General features: G+C 37.9%; 1 protein-coding gene across 1 annotated transcript in view; it reads left to right on the top strand.

Moving 5' to 3' along the window:
* Positions 1-493: 493 nt before the first annotated feature.
* NDST4 (N-deacetylase and N-sulfotransferase 4) overlaps positions 494-23,494 on the top strand; it is a 406,931-nt gene continuing 383,930 nt past the window's right edge. The window contains exon 1 of the mRNA XM_069095536.1: positions 494-1,014. The gene's annotated coding sequence lies outside the window, so the exon portion shown is untranslated. The remainder of the gene's footprint in view (positions 1,015-23,494) is intronic.

The raw sequence follows: 23,494 nt of genomic DNA, 5'->3' as shown, positions 1-23,494 counted from the left end.
GCAGCCTTGCCTCCTGTTCTCTCTCTGCCTGTTTCACTGCTACACATCATGAATACCTGTTTCTTAACTTTTCCCTGTTTTCCTTGGTTTTAATAACATACTTAGGTGTTTGTATCAGAAGGCATAAAGTGGACTTTGCTGCAGGGTGTTAGACTCCAAAGTGTCTGATGAAGGAGGTGTGTGTGTGTGTGGGGGGGGGGGGGGGGGGGGGGGGGGGGGGGGGTGGGGGGCGGTTGCCCGTAGAGTGACAGATTATGCAAATCCTTCAGGAACCTCTAATCAATCACTGTGGTGTTAGAGGAATACAGCTGATCCCGGAATTAGTTTCTATTGGAATGTATTCATGTGTAACGTCCCACTGTCTGAATGACATCACACCAGCTCCTAGTCCTTGAAAGTCTTGAGGGTGATTAGCAGGAGGAATGGGCTGTTTCTGCCAATCATAACCCAGTAAGGCTGCCTTTAGAGTTCGGGAGATAGGAGAGACGGGGAGGGAGGGAGGAAAGGAGGGAGAGAAGGAGGGAGGGCGAGCCTAAGGAAACTGACTACAGCTAAACAAGGAGGCGCAGCGGCGGCGGCGGCAGCAGCAGCGGCGGCGGCAGCAGCAGCAGCGACAGCAGCACCAACAACAGCTGGGATCCGGGTGATTAAAGAGTTCTCATAGGCTTTTTGCTGTACTCTGAATACTCCCTGGTGTAATTTGCCTGTCCAAGAAGGAAGCTGCATTTAACGGTGTGCTCAATAGGGGTTTGGATCCTTCCAGCTGGCTGCTTGTTTTGAAAGGGACAATGTGTGTGAATAAATAAAAGAAGATTGTGCAGGAAGGGTTCCGTGATAAGGAGCCAGAGCTGAAGGAGTCTTCCCGGGATGTTGTTCAGACAGATGGTGGGAACTGTAAACTACTCCTGCTTCACTTGGAGTCAAGTGAGTCTGGATAGCCGAGCTGTCTTTTGCAGACATTGGATATATTCAAGTTAGAAAGGCAGGGGGAAAAAGGGAACATTTCTTCTCTAGGTAAGTTTCTGATTGATTTGTGCCCATAAGGTGTGTAAAATAAGTCAGTATATGTTACATAGTCATGTGGGCAACTCATGCACAGTAGTGTTTTACTTAAATTAATAGCGTTTAGAAAAATACTTAATTTTAAAATATTAAAGCTCTAGGTCTAATTAAACTCTAAATCAATTCCTGCCCCTTTCAGCTTGTGTGTTCTTAGCTAGCATGGACCTACAAAGTTACGTTTGTACAATAAGTGGAGAATAGAGCTAGTTATCTGCAAGACTCCCCCCCTCCACCCCACCCCAGACATTAGGAATGGTACCTGAATCTTTAAATAAAAGAATACCTTGATAACACTTTTTAAGAAAGAAAGAAAAAAAAAACAACTTTTTTTTTTTTTAACTGGTGTCACTCTAGTTCTCCAAAGCTGTGTCCCAAGCTAACTGGAGGAAGGCTGACAGCATGCCATTCAAATTCCTTTTGATGGGAACACTTCCAGTCAGAATTGTGAGGTTTTACAGGTGTGTTTTCTTCAGCTAAGCCTATTAAAAGTAGCTGTCAGAAACATTTAAACTACATGATTTGGTTGTGTATTACTCTGTGAGTCCCCAAAACTAAAAGTCAAGATCTGCTTCCTAAAGCAAAGCTTTCAGAGCAATAAACTCTTTAATGCTGGAGGGTTGGGGCAACCATTAGAAAAACAGCATCTCTGTGGGTGGCTGGTAAAGTGTGAGTCCAAGTTCTTGCTGGCCAGAATTAGTTCTCAAAGGAAAAGCATTCACCTAGCACTGTCTCTCAGGAGGAAATAAATAGAATGAAGGGTACAAACATTTTTCTTCTCCTAATTTGATTTTTTAGTGCTGAAGCACTAGAAATTGTCTAAGTTCTTATAACAAAAAACTGGTTTCCATTCACATTGGACATTGTTTACAGTGGCAGATTGTAATTTGACATCTAATGAATCAATGCAAAGTTTCAAAGGTGTTACATTGCCAAAGGCTTCTTCCAACTAACCTTTGTCTGAAGACTTGATACCTCTTATCTGAATGAATATCTTTGGGAAAACTTAACAGTTATAGTAATTTAACAAAAATAATAAATTGCCTCAAAAAGTTTTTCTTGTAGGAAAAAAAAAACATGCAAATACTTTGCCAAGGTTCACTTAACTCCTAAAAAATGGTCTTTCCAGTTCTGTCACTACTTGTGCATTAAAGTAATGTGATCCTTTTGCTTTGATGGCTAGTTCAGTTCGCTCTATAAGGAAGATTTTAAGATATACGACCTTATATTTGGATCAGTCTTTTGATGGTTAACAGCCAAAATATATTTTTTTCTCCCCAAGATTCGAAATAATTTTAACAAAAGTTAAAATGCTAAGTGTCTGTCTTAAGTAAGCAAAGCAAACTATATCAACTGCCAAATTGACATGAGTTGGTCATTTTTTTTCAAGACTGAAGAGTTTATTTATATAGTTGCAGCCACTCTTTATTCTAGTTGCTTGAATTGAGTCAAACAAAAATTTCCAGTGGATTTCAGAAGAAACTCATGGTTTAGAAACTATGAATTTTTGTCACCTCAACTTTCCCTCTGTACAAACATAATTCTAGTTCCTACTACCAAGTTTTTATATCTTTCATTTAGACATCTGGTGAGTCTTGTCCTTGTGATGATGGATTGGATACTGTACTTAGATTGATTGTCTGTATTAAGTTAATTGGTAGAATTCTTCAAATGGAACAATAAGCTTTAGATTATATCTTTCAAGTTATAATTAATGATAGTCCAATATCTTTGGGGATTACCATGGGAGGAGGACCTTGAAAAATTGTGAAGTCGTATTAGTCATACTATGGACACAATCCAAATCAGGAAAATACAGCAGAAAATTTGTAACCTTGATCGTGATTGCCAATGAGAAGAAAGCAATATTTATGAATATATTAATACCTATTTGTTTTACTTTGAAGAAAAGTGAGTGGTTTATTAGTTCTCTATTGATTGAACAGAGTTCTTGTCTAAGAACTATTCTACTTGGGATATTTTTGTTCCAAAATACTGAAAGAAAACAACAGGTGCACAATTTATTCTTTATCAGTAAGAGATAAAACCAAAACATAGAGCCTCTTAAATTTGATAAGCAAAATAGAAATGTAAAAATGCCATATTGTGGTCAGAACAAGGGTAGGAAACACTGTCAATTTTATCTGATATCCATGCCTATTCAAGAAAGAACCATAATTGGATTTTCTTCCAGACAATTTTATTCTAATATTATATATAGCAGAGTTTTAACTTTAAGGAAAAAAAAGAGTCCACATCTTTCTCAAGTTCAATACTAAATTTTATCTTGTACATCACCACTTAATTATTTTAATTTAATAAACCTTCCTAGTATACAACATTCTAGATGTATACTATGGGAGAAGGAAAGGTTTAATTAAGAATAAAAGAAAATGATAAAAGTTTCCTCCTGTACTTCCTAGATAACATTGGCATACTGTCATCCAACTAGAAGATTATGGCTGTGTCCACATTCCCAGATTTGGGAAGAAGTTGGTAAATCTTACACAACACATCTAGACTCTCAGTCAATGGCTGAGTGCCATTACTAGGAAGCTGGGCACCAGAAGCTCATTCTATCTGTGCTGAAATTCATTTATGGAGTATTATGTTTAAATAAAGTCCAATCTTAATTATGTCTTTTCCTGTAAAAAGAACATTTGGATAGCTGCAGAGGTTTCCTTTTCCTAATCTGTTGAAGTGTTGTGTTCCCCATTGGATTGTGATCTATGAGCTCTTTAAGGGCAGGGACTACCTGTTGCCTCTTTTTGTACCTCAGCATTCAACCCAATCCTTCGTATGTGGTAGGCGCTCAATAAATGTTTGTTGACTGATGACTAATGTTATCATATCTCTGCCACTTCTGTAACCGTGGACAACCCTTCTGGGCCTCAGTTTCCTCACTTGAAAAGTGAAGGACTTGAACAAGGTGACTCCTGAGGTTTCTTCTCACTGTAGATCTGTGATCCTAGGATTCTGATGTTTTCTTTCTTTTTTCCCCTAAAATGTGCATTAGACAATAATATTGTCTCCTTAGAGTAAAAAGATTTATAAGCATTTTATTCTATCATATTCTACTTTTTTGCCTGTGTCATATTAGTATGATACAATGCAAAGAGAAGTCAAAGGACCTAAATTCTTAGGCTACCTCTTGACCAAGTCACTTGGCTTTTCCAAGCCTCAGTTTCTTCATCTGTAAAAGATGAACTCTAGACCTAAATAGCTTCTAATACCACTACTAGCTTTTGATCTATGGTCCTATGAACTCAGAGAATATAAGCTCACCCAGGGCAAGGACTGTTTGGTTTCTTATCTCTGAATCCCTGTCATATAGAAGCTGCCTTGTTATAGTATTTCATAAATGTTTGTTGAGTTGAATTTCCATTATCTTAGGGGAAAAGAAGGAAAATAGATATGAAATGAACAAGGCTATTTCTTAACCACCTTTTGGGGATTCTTATCAGAATGAAGTATGAGAAAATCTCCCATCTTCCTGCACACCAACGGAAAGAAAGCACAAGTTTACATGATAATCTCTGGCTTAGTAAAAATCACACTAGTGGGATAGCACAGCAGATAGCTTATATGGAGAGAGTGCATTTAGGAGAAGATACTCAGAAATTAAACTGTACTCCAAGAAGTCCTCTGCATCACCGAGAAACAGAAATACTTTGCTATGGTTTTTGATTTATTTTAAGGGGATGGAGTGAGAAGAGTGATGCAGGTGGCAGACACGATGTCATTGCCTTCAGCCATCAGAAAGTAACCTTAACTCTCCTCCCCCAACTAACACTTCAACTGACTCCCAAGTGTGCTGTTATTGGAAGCATTAAATGCACTGCTTCACCACCCCCCTTCAAAAGTTAGTAGTGGAGATTGAGTTTTGATTTTTGTTTAATAAACATTAGTTTCTTTTTTCTACTTCCTTTATTCTCGCCTTCGAATGATGAACTATTGCAATGATGATATAGCATTCTGACATTCCATATAGAGATAATTTATGCCCAAATCTCCTGAAAGCATAAAAAGTGCCATAGTGAATTTCAAACATATGTGTCCTCTGAAAGAACAAACTAGTAGGTAATACAAATATAAATATGGTTAGTGCAATATTCCCCTCACTTACCAGGAAAAGGAAAAAAAAAACTTTCTAGTACATGGCTGATTATATTCACTTGAGTGAAAAAAAAAGAAGTAATAATTTAGCTAACATTGCATGCATAAATTATCCACTTACTAATAAAACAATTGTTATTGTTAGCATTATTAGCTATGGTTTACATAGTGCTTTAATGTTTGCAAAGCTCTTCACAAACATGATCTCATTTTACCTTCCCAACAACCCTGAAAAGTAGATGAGATAAGGAAACTGAGGCAGAGATAGCTTAAAGAGCTTACCTGGGGTGGTGCACAGCTAATAAATGTGTGAGAATAGATTTGAAGTTAGATCTTCCTGACTCTAGGTCCAGAGCAATGTACACAATTTGTACTGAGCCATTTTAATATTTCAGGCAGAAGTAATGGTTGCTTGCATGAGTTATCCCAATAATCTGAAATAATAATTTGAAAACCTCTTCAGATTAGGACTTTAACATCTCGAAGTAATCAGTTGTAGCTAAGGGAGAGAGACAGAGAGAGGAGAGAGATCTGATGACAACTATATATAAATGTCTGAGGGGGAAATATGATCTTGACTTGGAAAAAATTATAGTCCTCACTTTTGAGAGAATAAAAGTGATGATTCACATATGACATCAAAACTGAACCAGCTGGAAAAAAATGGATGATTGTGATTAGGAAAACAAAGTCTATATTCTAAGCCTTGGACCACTTTAATGGGTATGATACTTTTTAGCAAGAACAATACAGAAAATAAAATATTAACCTTTTTTGTTGTTATTGTTTTCATATTGTTTGTTCATGCTAGGCAGAAAAAGATCAGCTGAAATTGTGAAATTATCACTTGTTTGGCAACTCCTATCAAGCTAGTAAAAGAGTCCTAGATCAAAGTTGTTTTGGCCGCATATGTGTGTGTGTGTGTGTGTGTGTGTGTGTGTATCCCTTTCCATCTTGATGTGAAAAACTGGGGAAAATAGTAGAGCAAAGGATTAAGATTAGGCAAGAGTACAGGTGTGGGGAACCTTCATCCTGGAGGACACAGGTTACCCAGCCCTGGACTCAAGACCTAAAGACCAAGAAGTGAGAGGTAGTGTGGTGTGGGACAGATTGTGATGAATTTGGAATCACATTATCTGTATTCAAATATGAGTTCTGTCATTTAATGACTGTGATTTTAGGTGAAATCACTTAACTTTCCTGGCCTTCATTTTCTTTGTCTATAAATGGTAGGGATTAGGCAACATGGCCCCTTGTATAGGTCTAGATCTAGAAGTAGTTCAATGATTCTACATTTTTCTTTCCTCTTTTAAGGAAAAGCAAACAAACAGGGAACAATACAGCTGCAGTGGCATCCCATACACTCCTTTGGGGCAACTCCCTTGTGTTCCATTTAACAATTTTTAATCTCATAGCCAGGCTTGGACATAAGGGGAAAAAATGTTCATAACACAGATGATAGAGGGAAAGAGAATCAAGGTGGAATGGGAGAAATACGGGTCACAAAAGTGGTGTTGTAAGCTTTAAAATGTTGGCTTCTCTCCCACGTAGGTAATTACATTTAATTTACTTAATTCCTTTAAGTGGAGTCTTTTGCTTTGCATCCATAAACTTCTATGGCCATTGTGGGAGTGGGGGGAGGTATGGCATCCTGTCTGAGAAGTGGCTGCTGTTTGGTAGCAAATACATAAATGGATTGAAATAATTCTTGAGCATTGTAAATTCCCATAATTCATTTTTCGACTTGGTTCTATAAACACATTAACATTAATATACATCTCAAAAGCTGTCTGTCAGACTAGCAGAGAATAATGGGGGTGGGAGGAAGGGAGGGGTGTGTAAGGGTTATTTTGCACATTAAGAAGCTTTGGCTTGAATCCATCCCCAAAGCAGAAACTCTATTCTGGAGTGCCGATCCATGGAATTTGTCATATTTCATCAGAAATCTCAAAAGAGTTCTTCAACTTGATGTACTGAATAGAGTCTCTCACTCCTACAGAAAAATAATTTAAACCTCAGAAATAAATATAGCAACTCTGAAAGATTAATACAAGAAAGAGAAACAGATGCAGAGATGCATATGACACAATGAAGGCATATATGAGTCCTAATTCTATTCATTGCCCAAAAGCACAAATAAGTTTTTAGAATCAGAATTTAAATTTCATTTTTTTCTCTGCCCAAACTTTCACTAACATGCCAATCTAATGGCAGTCCTTTGAAGGCTGCAAAATGTTAAAGAAAGAGAGAGAGAGAGAGAGAGAAAGAGAGAGAGAGTACACTGTGCTTGGCCCTATGGTATTTAAAATGTTTATAAATGACTTGGAAAAATAGATTCAGCTCTGTTCATCAAATTTGCCGATGACATAAAATTAAAAAGGACATTTAACATAGTCAGTAACAGATTGAAGATCCCAAAGAATAATACCTAGAAAATTAAGATTAATGTCAACAGGAATAATGTAAAGTTGCATTTAAGGACAAAAATAAAGACTTGGTTGCACAGCAGCTATTCTAAAAAAAATCTGGTGGTTTTAGTGGGCCACAAACTCAAAATGAGTTGAGTCCAATGAAGCAAGTTAAAGAGAAAACATATTCTTCCTAGACTTCATTAAAAACAGCAGAACTGTGGGCCTAGAATATAGTTTTCTATTTTGGATACCATGGTTTCAGAAGGACATCAATAATCAGAAGAATGACTAGAGGAGGCAAATCAGGATGATGGAGAGTCTTATATGAAAAAGCCTGGAGAAGGGAAAGACATTTTTCAGGTATTTGAAGTACTATCAAATAGATGAGGGATAAGGCTTATTCTTTGTTTTTGTAGTTGTTCATTCATGTCTGACTCTTCATGACCCCATTTGGAGTTTTCTTGGGAAAGAGATTGGAGTGGTTTGCCATTTCCTTCTCCAGATCATTTGTCACCAAAAGCAGAACCAGTAGCAATGAGTGGAAGTCACAAAGAGGCAAAATTTTAGCTATGAAATAAGGAAAATCATGTTAATAATTAGAGCTAGTCCAAAGTTGAATGGGAGCAGTGGTGGGTTTTCCCTCTTTGGAGATCTTTAAGTAGATTATTGGTAATTACTTCTCTAATATTTTATAGTGGAGATTTCATTCGTGTGTAAGTTGAATTAGACCTTTCCAACACTACAAATCTGTGATTCTGTGAATCATTAAGGTAATGTGATGTAACATAGGAAAGTGGTATTGACAGTGAGACTTACGTTCAAGTTCTACCTCTCACAGATACTGACTGTGTGATCACTTGACCTCTGGATGATGTATACAATTTTTTAACACTCTTAAGCTACAGTAAAGGTAACAATCTGAATTGGTTTTCTCACGTAGGAGTCCATTATGCCAATGAAGAATTATTGTTAGTTTTTATCCCTAGTCATTTAAGCATTATATTGCTTAATACACTTAGCATTTAACAATTCTAAGTATCTTTACCTATGGAGTTCCTTTTGGAAAATTAACTCCTGAAATGGTAAAGTCTAATTATAAGTGTAGCAACAACCACACTGGCCTATGCAGAATGACTGCTAGCACAGGTTCTTGGATCTGCTTTGCTAGGAAAGATAGCTGTTTAAAGGGTCAAAAATCTTTTTTTTTTTTAATTTGCTAGTTCAGGGGGAAAGTCAGCACCCTAATTTTCAGAGAAAATATAAACAAATTACAGAGAAATAAAGAAAAACAGGACTCTGATTGCCTGAAACAACTATAAACTTTACATACATCCCTGGATTAAGAGAACCTTTACATCTGAACAGGTGGGGAGCTCTGAACATAGGACCACTCATAATCTCAACCAGGGAATCACAAGATTCTTCTTATAAGCAAGACGCCAAACAAAATACCAACAAAATATCTACTTCTCACAGCCAGAATTATCACAACCCACATGACTCAGTACCTAATTAGAAATTAGCAAAAAATGTGAAAGCATTCCTACAGCAAGCCTCCCCTAAGCAAGCTTCCATTAATGGGCTCCATGTTGAAGTCTTTTAATGGGGGGAGGGGGAGATCTTATATCCTATTAAGATTACAATAAATCAAGTAAGTTTAAACTCAATGTGGGATGAGTTACCATAAGCTTCTCTCTCTGGACATATACATATAGGTATATACATATAGGTATATATATATATTTTTTTTTCTTTTTCAGACTAGCAATATATAACTTTTAGTTGACTTTGCAAAAAGAATTTGGGGTTACAGTTTTTGTCTAGTTACAGTGTTACTTCATTTAAATAAGAAAAAATAGATATAGTTGGGGAGAAGATTTCCTGATCTACTTTTGAAAATCTATTTCAACCTGTCTTTAAGGAGATAAATTGTTATAGATGAGCAGTGTAGAAGCAAGCACCCTAGCATACCCAGAATGGCTACTAGCACAAGTTCTTTGATCTGCTTTTCTAAAGGGATACAACTCAAAAGGGCTTAACAATCTTACTTTAATCAATCAAACATATGTCACTTACCTAGTTCAGGGGAAAAAGTCAGCACTCAGAACTTCAGAGAATACAAACAGAAGTTACAAGAGAAAATAACACAATTAAGCAGACAGGGCTTCTAGCTGTCTGACCATTACATCCATACCTAGTTAATCACCAAAGTGAGTAGCATCAATATCTGGGTTTTCAAACCTGGGGGGGCTCAACAGCTGCCCAGAGTCTCATCTGGCCAAATCACACAACTCTTCCCAAAGTAAAACATCACCTCAGAGGTATACATAGCCTTCTCCAGCGTCAGGGAACATCACAACCCTCATGAACCACTTGACTACAAAGTAACAAAAGTTGTTCTTTCCTGAAAAACAAGCCTCCCACCACAGGATCCAGGTGAGCATATGCAGCCTATTAGGGGGCAGAGTATGTTTTCAAATCAGGAAAGGTCCTCAAGTTCACTTTAAACTTATAAGGGGCAGGGAAGATCTTCACATTTCTATTACCATTACAGGAGTCATGGACATTATCTTTTTGGTACAATGAGGTAACGTACTGATGGAGAGGGGTCTGATCTATGAAGGATCCAGGAGCTGTGCAGAAAAGATAGAGCAAGTTATATAGAGTAGGCATGGGTTTTGGAAGTAAAATAATAAAGCAGTAGTCAAAATAAAATTGTCCAACATCTTTGCCTATTTCTTTTTTTTTAAGCAATCAGGGTTAAGTAACTTGCTCAAGGTTACATGGCCAGTTATTTCTGGGTGTGGTGCTGAGTATCTGAGCCCGGATTTGATCCAGGTCATCCCGACACTGGAGCCAGTGCTCTTACTCGCTGAGCCACCCAGACGCCCCAATCTTTGCTTATTTCTAGGTTTTTTTCATAAGGTATTAGAAGGTTGTGAGTGAGTTAACTTGTGGTCATGTATTTTAATTGTCTACTTTGTCTCCTGAATGTATATGCCTATTTGCTATAGTATCTTGTAGAGACCAAGCAACTTAATGTCTTCCCTCCTGCTCTCAGAGGAGAAGGTTGTATGAAGATTTGGGAGCAAATTTTCCATAGTGGAAAAACTACTCCCTTTAGTCAGTGCTGCAGCTGAAGAATGGACCAAGAAAACTAGTCAAGACTCATAGATAAAAGTGAGTGGATCAAGGTCAATATGAAGCAGAAAGAAATATAGTAAGAATACAAAAAGAGTTCATACACAGTTAAATGTGTGCTTCCTTTATTATTTTAGATTTTCAGGAGAAGGGGTTCAATTTGGACATAGATATGACTGAAGTGCAAAATGAAAAATTGTCAAAAATATTTTTAGAACTTAAATCAAAGAAATGCTAGTTTTATATTGCTCTAAATAACAAATCATTTGGGATGAATAACTGGACTATTTAAATTAGGTAAGGGAGTTATTAAGATTTGTGAGATGTACCTATAAGATGTTTGAGGGTGAAGCCACATTTCAGGAAGGACAATGTCATGCTACTAGAATGTCCCAAAGATGCTAATCAGGATATTGAAGAATCTCAAGATTGTACTTTTGAAGAGAGGGAGGGAAGAGAGGAAATAAGCATTTATAGAGCACCTGCCATGTGCCAGACCCTGTGTTAAACCCTTGTTACAAATATTATCTCATTTGAGCCTCACAACAACTCTGTGAAGTAGGTGCTATTGCTATCCAAATAGAATTTTAAGTGCCTTCACTAGGATCCTACAACTAAGAAGTATCCTAGGTCAGATTGAACTCAGGTCTTCCAGACTCGAGACACAGCACTGGATCCACTATGCTATAACCAGCCTGGGAACAGGGTTATTTAGCTTGGAGATGAGAAGACCTACTGGTTGGTAGAAAAGAGCTGTGATAGCTCTGCCCAGGAAAATGAATACCTAACTTGTGAAAGAGGCATTAACTTTATTCTGCTTGGTCTTCTAGTAATGGACAGAATTTACAAAGAAGCAAATTTTGGCTTGATATGGGGAAAGGTAGTGATTTAAGATCTCACAAAAAGTGGCATATGCTTCTTTGGGCATTCCTGGTTTTACCTTCACTAGAGGTTTCCATGCAAAGGATCAGTGATCTCTTTTCCTGGGCATTGTGGAGGAGAATTATTGTTCAGGTGTGCATTGGATTAAATGACCCTTTCCAACTCAGAAAGTTTGTGATTCTAGAAAGCAAGCATACTGTAGATTGCTAGAGGAAAAAGACAATGGAAGGGAATGGAGCAAAGACATTAGATCACACCAATTAAGGAATCCTGGGTATGAAGGCAATTTTTGTTTTGAATCAGTTTAAGAAGGATGCTAGGTAAGGACTAGATGAATTGAAAAGGCAGACACTTCAGACTTCAGTTAACCCAGAAGCTTTAAAGTGGAAGAAGACTGCTTGTGTTAAGGAAAAATTATAAAGCATGCTGATAAGGAACATTACTAAGGCAAACAGCTTAGAATTTGTTCTGCCTAAACCCTACATTTTCCCTTTTTTATTATGCCAATTTAGGGCAACCCTAGCTAGATATCCAGTGGGAGTTATCCATATTCACTTCCTACATTCTAAAATCATCATTATATGAAGCTGTAAGAATCTACTACAATGTTTCCTTTTTTTTTTTTCTGTTGATATTGGTTAAGTGTTGGAGTCAGCTCTAACACCAGGATTCTCAGTTCAGATTCATTGTTGGGACAAAATGAGACATTCCTCATCAACAAAGTTTAATAAAAGGTTTATTTTGGGGTGGCCAGGTAGCACAGTGAGTAAGAGCACTGGCTCCAGTGTTGGGATGACCTGGGGATCGAATCTGGGCTCAGACACTTAGCACCCACACAGAAACACCTGGCCATGTAACCTTGAGCAAGCTACTTAACCCCAATTGCTTATTGGTGGGCAGGTGGCTCAGCAAGTAAGAGCATCAGCCCCAGTGTCAGGATGACCTGGGGTTCAAATCTGGGCTCAGATACTTAGCACCACACCCAGAAATAACTGGCCGTATAACCTTGAGCAAGTTACTTAACCCCAATTGGTTTTAAAAAAAAGAATAAAAGAAAATAAAAGGTTTATTTTGTCCTGAAATCACAAGGATATGCAACAAGGACACAATGGTACCTAATTTCTCTGGACATGATTCCCTCCTCTTCATAGGGAACTGAGCCTGCTCTTTGGGACAGGGCATAGTGAAGGACAGGATAGTTTGATTCTTCTTCAGCAATCTACCCAATCTTTAGGGGTCTAGACTCCAGGTGACTGAGACTTTTTATGCCCTTAGATCACCAAGAAATTTTCATGGAACCTGAGGTCAATCAGCTTTGGGGAGTGGCTTTGTCTTCCTTCCTGCATTGTTGGTGGGAGGGAAGAAACTATACTCAGGCAGTACTGGTTTTCTTCGCAGCAGTCAGACCTTCTGAATAAATAGAAATGTCTAAAAGTACAAAGGGCTGCTTCAGACAATAATAAAGACCTCAAAGAAATCCTGGAAAATGACTCTCAAGGATGATGTTTCAGTTAGGATTACATAGCTGCTTTGGTTCCCTCCAACTCTCAAATTATATGATTCTAAGAGCAAATTTCAGGTATTCAATTTGATAAATTGATCTACTAAAGTAAAATTTAAGCTCAACACCATGTGAATTTTAAATAATTCTGGTAGAAAAGTAGCTAACTATTTTTAGTTAGTGATGTTTAACATACCCTTGACCATGGTGGAGAACATTTCAATAGTATTCATGCTATGCTGTTTGGCTGTTCATCTGGCATATTGGAATAGGAGAAAGAAAGGCAGAAGAGAATCACATGAGAGGAAAGGCAGGAGGGAAAAAAGAAAAATAAATGTGCCTTATTTTGCAGTGGATAGATTCCAATTAGTGGATAGGGTTCTGAACTCATAGTCAGTAAGATCTGAATTATATTTTTGTTTCAAATATTTACTACCTGGGTAATTTCTTTCAACATATTGGTAAAGGGGGATGGAACAAGTATTTATTAATTGATTTCTATGCATATTATCCCATAATTCTTCAGTTTCAATTTATCCAGGTTTCTTCATTTGTAATATGAGGAAGACAATAAATGTAGTTAAAAAAGAGCTAAATTTGAAGTCACAAGACCTGAGTTCAAAAGCCAGTTCTGACATTTATTGTTTTCATGATATTATCTGATCTTTCTGGTGTTCAGTTTCCTCATTGGTAAAGAGAGAGGTTAGACTAGCTCTATAGTCTAAGATTACTCCCAAGGTGCCTTCAAAGCTCTGCAACAAGCTCTGTGATCTGTCTTATTGAAAGACTTACCATTGGTTTCAAATCCAGAGTGAATTTTTATTCCCAAGTGCGCTACTGATTAAAAATTAAGCTGTCAGTTATTTGTGCAGATTTCCTATTTAAAAGAGGACCATCAGTATTGCTCTCTAAGTTGATAGATATTTTGATGACAAAAAGGACATATTTAGAAGCACTACATTGTGGTAGAGTACTGGAATTTGAATTTAGAACACTTGGGTTCAAATTCCATTTCTGACATGAGATATGAGACCATAGGCAAATCATTTAACCTCTCTGAGACTTGGACAACTAAAACTAGACACAAGGTGTTCCAAAAGTCATAGATGAGCTTTTTTAGGCTATTAGTCACTACAGCTAAAAACCTACACTGAATCTTATATGACACCATGTATAAGATCAACACTTTGTAATGTATAGCAGTGGAGGTAGTTCCCACACTAGGAATCCTCAACCCAGACAAAAGCACAAGTACTTCACTTATTTTCATTAAAAGGGGATTTTAAGTTTCATTATTTTTTTAAGATCATAAGATTGTTTGAGGCGTTATTTCTTCTGCACTTTTCAGAGTACGGTTTATAAGAGAATTACCTTAGTGCCATAGAACGAGAATTTTAATTTCCCTCAATCTTCCATTGCATCTCCTGTCAACATATCCTTTTTCTGCACTTTAGTACTGAACTTAAAAAAAAGTCCCATGTTATTTTCGTGGTTCTTCTTTCACTATTCCAACTATCCTCCTTGGATGATTTCCAATCTTTTTAAGAAAGGTGTACACTTAGATTCTATCCTTTCACCTCTACTCTGGACTTTCTCTATATAATCTGTTTGAATATCTCATTTACTTATTCTTTAATGCTCAGTTCAAACACTTAACTTCCCCATGAAACTTTTCCATTCCCAAATTTGGTAATAATCTCTTCTCCTTCAGAACTGATAAAGTATTTTCTTTCGTATTGAAGTAACACTTGCAAATTCTTCTCTGACATACAGACAGACACGCATATACACATACACACATATACATATACATATGTATGTACATATGTGTGTGTTTTGTTGTTGTTGATCCTTAATTTTCTTTTTATTTTTAAGCAATCAGGGTTAAGTAACTTGCTCAAGGTTACACGGCCAGGTGTTTCTGGGTGTGGTGCTGAGTATCTGAGCCTGGATTTGACCCAGGTCATCCCGACACTGGAGCCGGTGATCTTACTTGCTGAGCTACCTGGCCACCCCTAAGCAATTGGGGTTAAGTAACTTGTTCAAGGTTACACGGCCAGGTGTTTCTGGGTGGGTGCTAAGTGTCTGAGCCCGGGATTCGATCTCCAGGTCTTCTCAACACTAGAGCCGGTGCTCTTACTTGCTGTGCTACCTGGCCGCCCCAGATCCTTAATTTTCAAAGAAGATGTCAATAGATGTCACAAAGTGATGCCTTGACTCTCTCATGAATTGAATGTAAGTCAGAATTGTGCAAAGGCATCAGCCCTGTTCTCTCTTCCAGTCATCAAAGTGCAGTGGCAGGACAGAAGTCAAGACAGCTGGCAGTGGTCCAGGATTCAGTGAATAACCTTGGCGTCTTTGATGTCTGATCAAGCTCTAAGTGCTCCACAGAGATCTGCTTCAGCTACCTTCAGGGCCATTGGAACAAATCGTTCTCATCAACCCATTCTGAGGGAAGAAGTCTTCACATCTTGGAGTAGACATTCCCCTAACTCACAGAGGCTTCTTGGTTATACTTAAATTGCTTTAGCCCATCTTCCTGGACAGTTATACACAGTGTGGCCATTGCTGATGCAACAGCTTCTTGGAACCAAAGGTGAAAGTTGGGTGAAGGTAGACACACCCACACCCACATAAGAGCATTTGTATATAGAGAAATATGTATGTATAATTATATATATATGTATGTCTGTATGTGTGCATATAGATATCTCTATCTATGGATATATTATTGTTTGCTCATGCTTAATTCTTTGTGGCCCTATGGACCATGTGTTTTCCTGGCAATGATACTGAAGTTGTTTGCCATTTTCTTCTCTAGTAGATTAAGACAAACAGAAGTTAAATGACTTGCCCAAGTTCACACAACTAGTAAGTCCTGACTCCAGGCGCAGAATTCTATCCTCTGAGCCATCTAGCTGTCCCATCTATGGCTATATATGTATGTATGTATGTATGCATGTATCTATCTATCTATCTATCTATCTAATCTATCTACCTATTTATGGATATATATGTATAGATCAGCTAGTAATTTATGTAGATATCTAGGCTACAGATAGTAATCTATATATCATTATCTCTAATTATGTCTATATGGTATGGCAAAGGTCTTACTGCAGTTTTAAGTTATTAAAGCTTAAACTGCACTGAGATTTTTAAAATTTCCTTTATGTATATCTGTATTTATAAAATCTTTCTATGAGGCTATGAGCTTCATTAAAGCAGCAACAATATTGTGACTTCTTTGTGCAGGTTCTTCCCTCCCCACATTCCACCCCCAAATCTAGGCATAGTATGCCCTCCCTAGCTGGTACTTAAATATCTGCTAATTAAATTGAAATCAATTGAAGACCACAGCCAGCCCCTCCTATTTTCAGTATCTCATTTGGTCCATTCACAACTTCTTGGAAGGCTTGAAGTGGCAAAGCCAGAATGTCTGTATAAAGAGAAAGAACCTTGAAAAACAGTGCAGAGGGGAAGGCTGCTGGGAATAGACTGATCTTGGGAAGAGGCCTGGAGTTGATATCTGAGCGACTACCACACCCCATTGTTCCCCTGAGGGCCCTCTTCACCTTCCTTCCCTCTCTGAAACTCTGGCTTTTTCCTTTCTTCACTCCTCCCTCCCCCTAGACAGCTTCTTTTTCCTGCATTGGTTAGATAGGAGTAGGCTTCACGGTTCACTTTAGGACATAGAAGAGGGAGGTAGCAGGGCAGAGTAAGAACATGCACACCTAATATCTGAGAGGCGAACACGTGTACACAGTGTGGCTCCAGTCAGACTCCCACCTCATACGCCCTTCCTCACTGCTGCCTATGTCACCCCATTCTAACAATGCCTGGGAATATATGATCATCAGCCCAGAACAGCAGAGTCTCCCAAGGAGGTCGGTGGGCATGAGGGAATTATACAGATTGTCTCTGCATCCCAGGTCCCAAGAGGCTCGCTTTTCTTCAGTGTGAGTGACAGTAATACAATTTCCAATCTCTGAGTTGCTTCCTGACATTTTCACATTTCAACCACCAGCTAAGGTTTGAGGACTGGGGAAAGGAAGCACATTAGTGTCTCCCATTAGGCTGTTAACAGACCTAAACCTAAAACCCTGGGAAAGGGTTTCTTGTTGCTGCTGTTTTTTTTAAGGGGAGAGGGATCAGAAGTAGGGAGGGATATAAAGTGAAGTTAACACACACATAGATTTTTATACATCCAGAATTGGTGTTTTGTTATTACTATCGTGTTTCGCTTGGAAAGAGGAGGAGATGATTGTATATTGCAATTTGGCAGTGTAAAGTGATGTGGTCAAAAGAATAGTTTTTAGTTTGTAAGATTTCTTTGCTCTTGTTTTTGTTGTCATTTTCCTTCATGATTCTTTTATCCACCTTGCCCCCAGTCTCCTCCCTCCCCTTCACACAAACATTGTGGGACCTCACAACTGGTCTAGGACCTCAGCAACCTCAGAAATCGAAATTTATGCTCGACTGGAAACACTGCACCCTTGTAGTCTCCTGAGGGTGGGGCATCTGAAGAAGCAGAAAAAAGAGAGCAGGAATCATTGGGCTGCTGTGTCTTCTACCTTCCAAACTTTTGTCTTAAGGATTGAATAAAAGTAACTATCTGTGGAAACTAATTATACTGTAACCCTTTATTAGCCAAAATACTCTCTGATTATCTTTTGTTTTCTTTTATTGGGAACGTTGAACAGAAATTAGGTAATTCAATAATTCTTATTATTTGATTCATTTTACAATGATCAAGATTTAACTGGTTAGCACATTTTGGGGAGCAGTCATTAAGAAGGAGCTAGGAAAACTTGCTTTTTGCTTTGCTCAAACCCCTGGTGTAATGGATAGAAGGAAGTGTTTAGAGTAAGAGAAATTGAATTCAGTACTGCAACTGACTATTTAATATGACCTTAGACAAGTCACTTACCTACTTGTTCCTAAGATTGTTTAGTCATTTTTTTTTAGTTATAGCTAACTCTTCATGATCCCACTTTAGGTTTTCCTGGTAAAAGTTACTGGAGTAGTTTGCCATTTCCTTCTCTATTTCATTTTACAGATGAGGAAACTGAAGCAAATAGGATTAAGTGACTTGTCCAAGGTCACACACAGCTAGTGTCTGAGACTCTTTGAACTCAGGTCTTCTGGACTCCAGGCCTGGCAATCTATCCATTAAAACTACCTAGCTGCCTATATTGCTTAAATTCCTCATCATGAAATTGAGGGGAGTTGAACAAAATTATGTCTAAGATCTATTCCCTATTAGCTTTGCAACCTGTTGGAGGAGAGACAGACCAGTTATACTTAACTTATCCCTCCAAAGGAACATTAATACAACAATATTAGAGTTGGTTCCTTTGAATGGCTGCATATAGGGAATTAAAATAAATTTTTTAGCTACTGGCTTTTATACACCTGGAAGTTGTAAAAAGGGTTGATGAATTTTAATTCCTTTCAAGAAATATTTATTGAGTAGTCTGCTATGTGAAAGGCACCAGGCACTTTATTTTAAAAGTGTTAAGTGGACCAAACCAAGGTGAATGGGTTGTATGGCTGCATTAATGTTCAATGAAAGAAGTAATACAGTATGGTAAATGCAAAACTGACTTCAAAGCCAGCAACACTTGGGTTCAGATCCTGCTTCGAGACATACTAGTTGTATGACCCTAGGCAAGTGACTTAACTTCTCAATGGAAGAAAGGAAACTTGTGCTAAGCACTTACAAATATTATCTCACATGGTTCTCACAACAACCCTGTGAAGTAGGTGCTATTAATGCCCCCACTTTACAGTTGAAGAAACTGATGCCAACCAGTTCAATTACTTGCCCAGAGCCATACAGCTGAATGTCTGAGATTGGATTTGAATTCAAGTCTTTAAGCCTGTAAGTTGTGGTGAAGTCTCCATGTTGTTTGCTAGAGAGAGTTTTGCTCCCTATACCAATGCAATCACAACTCTATTTCTGGTCTCTATCCTGGAGTCAAGAGAGAACTTTTCATTTTCATTTTCCTTGGATAATAGTGTATCAGCTGATTATGTTATTTTGTTGTTGTTTGCATGAAAAATCTTTATAGGTATCAGAGTTGCTCACATACAAAGCAAATTGTCCTTTTAAGAGGGTATATATCTCACATGGTATATAGTTGAAACTTTATAGTAAGTTAATTTTGGGAATCAGTGAGTCACACATGGCTTTCATTGAGCAAGAGATGTTTCAAATCCTATATATTTAGGCCTCAAAAGAAAAATGAAATTCTAAAATACTTCAGTAGGCTACATTATATGTACCATAAAAATCTTTGATTTCTGCTTAAAGAAAGTCTCCATTTTTTTCTAATTAATTATTTACTAGCTACAAGAGGCTCCACTAGGTAAAAAAAGTAAGTCCTTATAAAATTATGGTAAATATTAATTGAAATAAGGAAGCCAGAATTAGATAAATTGCAATTACTAGTCTTGATTTCAGGTAACAAATTGGATATTACTACTAATGATCATTTAGGAACAAAAGGTAGATCTTCTAAACTAAATAAGGGAATTATTTTTTAAATTTGTAACAGAGGGTTTTCTTTTTACTTGGCAATCCATTTCTTCCTTTACACAGCTTAAATTGTGCCCTCCAGAATACACTCCATTCTTACTTAACATTGCCTCTAAGAATCCCTCTTTTCCTTGAAGATTCAGTTCACTGTCCTTTTACTATATGAAGCCTGTTGGGATCTTATCACTCTCCCCCCTCCTTTCCTCAATTGGTAGTTCCCATCTTTTCAAAAATCACTTCCTCTCTATATTGTATATACTTGTAATACCAGGTACTGTACTAGATGGTAAATATACAAAGATAAAATGGTAACCTCACCTCATCAGTATCTCAGCACCCTCCATTCTTCTAGAAGACTGGATGGTACAGCAGATAACTCCTCCAAAATCCTCCATTTAAAAAGGACTCCCAAGCCAGCTAATACTTTACTTTCTACCAGCTGCACTTGCACTGGATTCTATCATGCCTTCCCCCCACAACTTCTTCAATACCTCTTTCCCTTCAGCTTCCTTTTGTTGTGTGATATCTTTCCCCAATAGATTCTAAGCTCTCTGAAGGAGTGGTTGCATTTTTCTTATTTGTAGTACAATGCCTTGTATATAGTAGGTACTTAATAAATGTTTATTAACTGACTGATTGAACTTGAATTCTTGAAATGAACCAAGGTTTTTCAGAGAGACAACTGTGAGGTAGATGGGCCATAAAGATGTGGCCAAAAACGATTGGCCATAGAATCACAGCATGTCCATTCAAATCCTACCTCAGATGCTTACTACTTACTATGAGACATTAGGCACTTAGCACCCTCCCCTCCTGTCATCTCTATTCTTCTAAAATCCTCATCATGTCATCATCCTCATCCTCATGATGAATTAAATGGCATCTGAGGAGGCTTCCAGGCTGGATCTGTGATCCTATTATCTGTTTAGAGAGATAGCTGTGGTGTATAAGGGAAAGAATGCCTGATCTGAAGCTGAGGCATCCAGATTCAAACTCCTTTTCTGGGAATTTTAACAGGTCATTTAAACTTCTTTGGGGCTCCATTTGTTCATCTAGAACATGAGGGGACTGAAACTAGAGGACCTCTAAGTTTCTAACTATGATCAATGGATCTCATGGTGGAAAGAACTGTTCTCAAGCTAATACTTGATTCACTTTAGCCATATTGAAGGAGATAATCCATAATAACTAGCAAAGACTAATATAAATATTCATGCCATTTCTCGCATCTAGAGTAGCCTTCCTGTGCTCCTCTCTCTTTATCTACATTTGTCCTCTCTTGACTCTCAGTTCAGGTACTACATAATTCATGGATGACTTTGGTTATTCCATTCTGCAGTAGTACCACCTTCCTCTAAATTCCTAGCCTTTCCCTTTTTTTGGAAGCTAGTTACATACTGACATGAGTCAAGTCAACAAGCATTCATTACACAGCTAGTGTGTGCCAAACACTTCTCCAGGTGTAGATACAAAGAAACCCTAAAGTCAGACCCTGCACTCAAAGAGCTCACAGTCTAACCGAGAGACGCCATGCAAGCAGCTATGTATAAATGAGATATATGCAGGATGAAATAATCAGTGGGGAGAAGGCATTAGCATTAAGGGGGCTCAGGAAAGGCTTTCTTACAGAAACTGGGACTCTGTCTGGTCCTTGAATGATGTCAAGGAAGAAAGAGGATGGACATGGGGAGCAAGATAATTCTAGGCTTTAGGGATAGCCAGTGAAAATGCCCAGATTTGGGGTGGCTTTTGTATTTTGGTTTGATATTACTCTCCGATTTTCATATAAATCCTGAGTTAAGTTTGTTCCCAAAAAAAATTGTAATGATGCAACATATTGTAGCAAAGAGTCGGCCTCAGATAACACAAAAACAAACCCCAAACTCAGAACGTTACAAAAAAAACTAAGTTCAATTCCACTCCTCTGACACATACTGGCTATGTGACCTTAAGCCACTTATTTAACCTCTGGACTCTAACCAACTTTCTGAGACTGCAATTTGTACAGTAGATGCTCACCTGCATCAGGGGCTAGAATCTCCTCATCCCCAGTCCCCTAAACCAATGAAATCACAGGTTCTGCCCTTCCCCTCCCCAACAAAAATGTTGTAGCCATCTATTGGAAGAGGGGGAATGAATGTTAGTTAGTTGGAGTATGGTTCTAGTCTGCAGGGTTCTGCCAATGATTTAATTATTCCTGCCAATTTTGGTGCCTTAAAACAGCTTAGGTTGCTTGAAGAGAGAAAATCCCTAAGTATTCCTTGAAAGGGCTGTGCTGTTTGTTGAGTAATAAATTCCTCTAATGTGGGTGTACATCTGTATGTTCAATCAAGGCTGCCATCTAATAAGGGGACATGAGGGACAGGGAAGTATGTTTTGTTTTGGTTTTTCAGAATTCCCTTTACTATAAACTTTCCTCATTCTTTTCTTTTGAGAGCACCTAGTACTTCATTCATCAATCGTGTTCAGTTTTCTGGTAAAAGTGAAGGGCATGATAAAGACGACATTTAGATATCACCCTAGGAGAAGTTCTAATACGGCAACTCTCTAAAATTTTGTCCCATCAATCTAGGGCAGGGATTTTTAACCCTTTTCTGTGTGAGTGAGTGTGTGTGTGTTATAGACCCCTTTGGTAGTCTGGCGATGTATAGAATGTGTACAATATATATGTATAGATGTGTACAATAAAATGCATAGGGTTACAAAGAAAATAAATTACACTGAAATAGGATTATCGAAATATATTTTTTTAATTCTTGGACACCATGTTAAGAACACTTGCTCTATGTCCTTAAACAGAAAAGGCCATTTTTAGAATCTATATGCAACAAGCAGATCGAAAATCCACATATATGAAATTCTAATGCAGTAAGTCATGACATAGCTTCCCTAACAGAATTATGGAGAATTTTTTTTAAGTAAAACTAGCTTCAAAATGGGACACAGTGTATGACTGAAGACACTTCTCTGGATAAAGTATCCATAACGGGGGGATGCCCCAGGCATTACTGCTCTGGCAGCATATTTAACATTTCCATAAATGATCTGTGGGAGGGAGTTCATAGTGAAAGTTTGCAAATGGCATTAGTTTGACAAGTAGACCAGTGCCCAAGGGATAGTAATTAAAGTGAAGGACTGTTTCTTCAAATTGTGTGAGTGAGCAGAAAAAGTGGACAATGAGAATCAACGTGAGCATGTATTAGGTAGCATATTTGGGGGGAGAAATTATCCCAACTATGCTTAAAATATGATGGCCTCTGAGTTCAGCTGGAACCCAAGAGAAAGATTTTAAAGTCATTTTTGACTGTGCTTCGAAGACATTAACCAAATTTTTAAACTGAAGCCAAAAGTCCACATTGTGCTGGGTAGTATCAGGAAAGATATAGGGAACACAGCAGAAAACAAAATGGATTGAATGACATCTCTACTCTAGCAGCATTTCAGCATTTTGTATCTCCTGTCAGTGCCACTATCATTTTCGGAAGTCACCAGTATTTATTTAAGTTGGTACAATGCTGAATGTTATCGTGTTATACCAGAGATTCCATCCCTATTTCTGCTTGCAATAGAGGTAGCATGGCTGCCTTCAAATCCCAGCTAAAGCGCTGCCTTCTACAAGAAGCCTTTCCCAATCTCTCTTAATTCTAGTGCCTTCCCTCTCTTGATTGTTTCCAATTTGTCCTGTATATAGCTTGTTTGTACATAGTTGTTAGAGTCTTAGTAGTTAGAATGTTGGACTTAGAGACAGGGAGTTCTAGGTTCAAATTTTGAACTTCTCACTTATGTGACATTGGACAGGGAGAGGTTACCTAGACTCTCTGAATCAGCTGTAAACACACACAC

The sequence above is a fragment of the Petaurus breviceps genome, unplaced genomic scaffold, assembly GCF_028583685.1.
Source record: "Petaurus breviceps papuanus isolate PSGF00001 unplaced genomic scaffold, PetGlider_PUasm1.0 126, whole genome shotgun sequence".
In the NCBI taxonomy this organism is placed as follows: domain Eukaryota; kingdom Metazoa; phylum Chordata; class Mammalia; order Diprotodontia; family Petauridae; genus Petaurus; species Petaurus breviceps.
The sequence above is the reverse complement of the archived record's forward strand: the minus strand, read 5'-3'. Positions and strand labels throughout refer to the sequence as shown.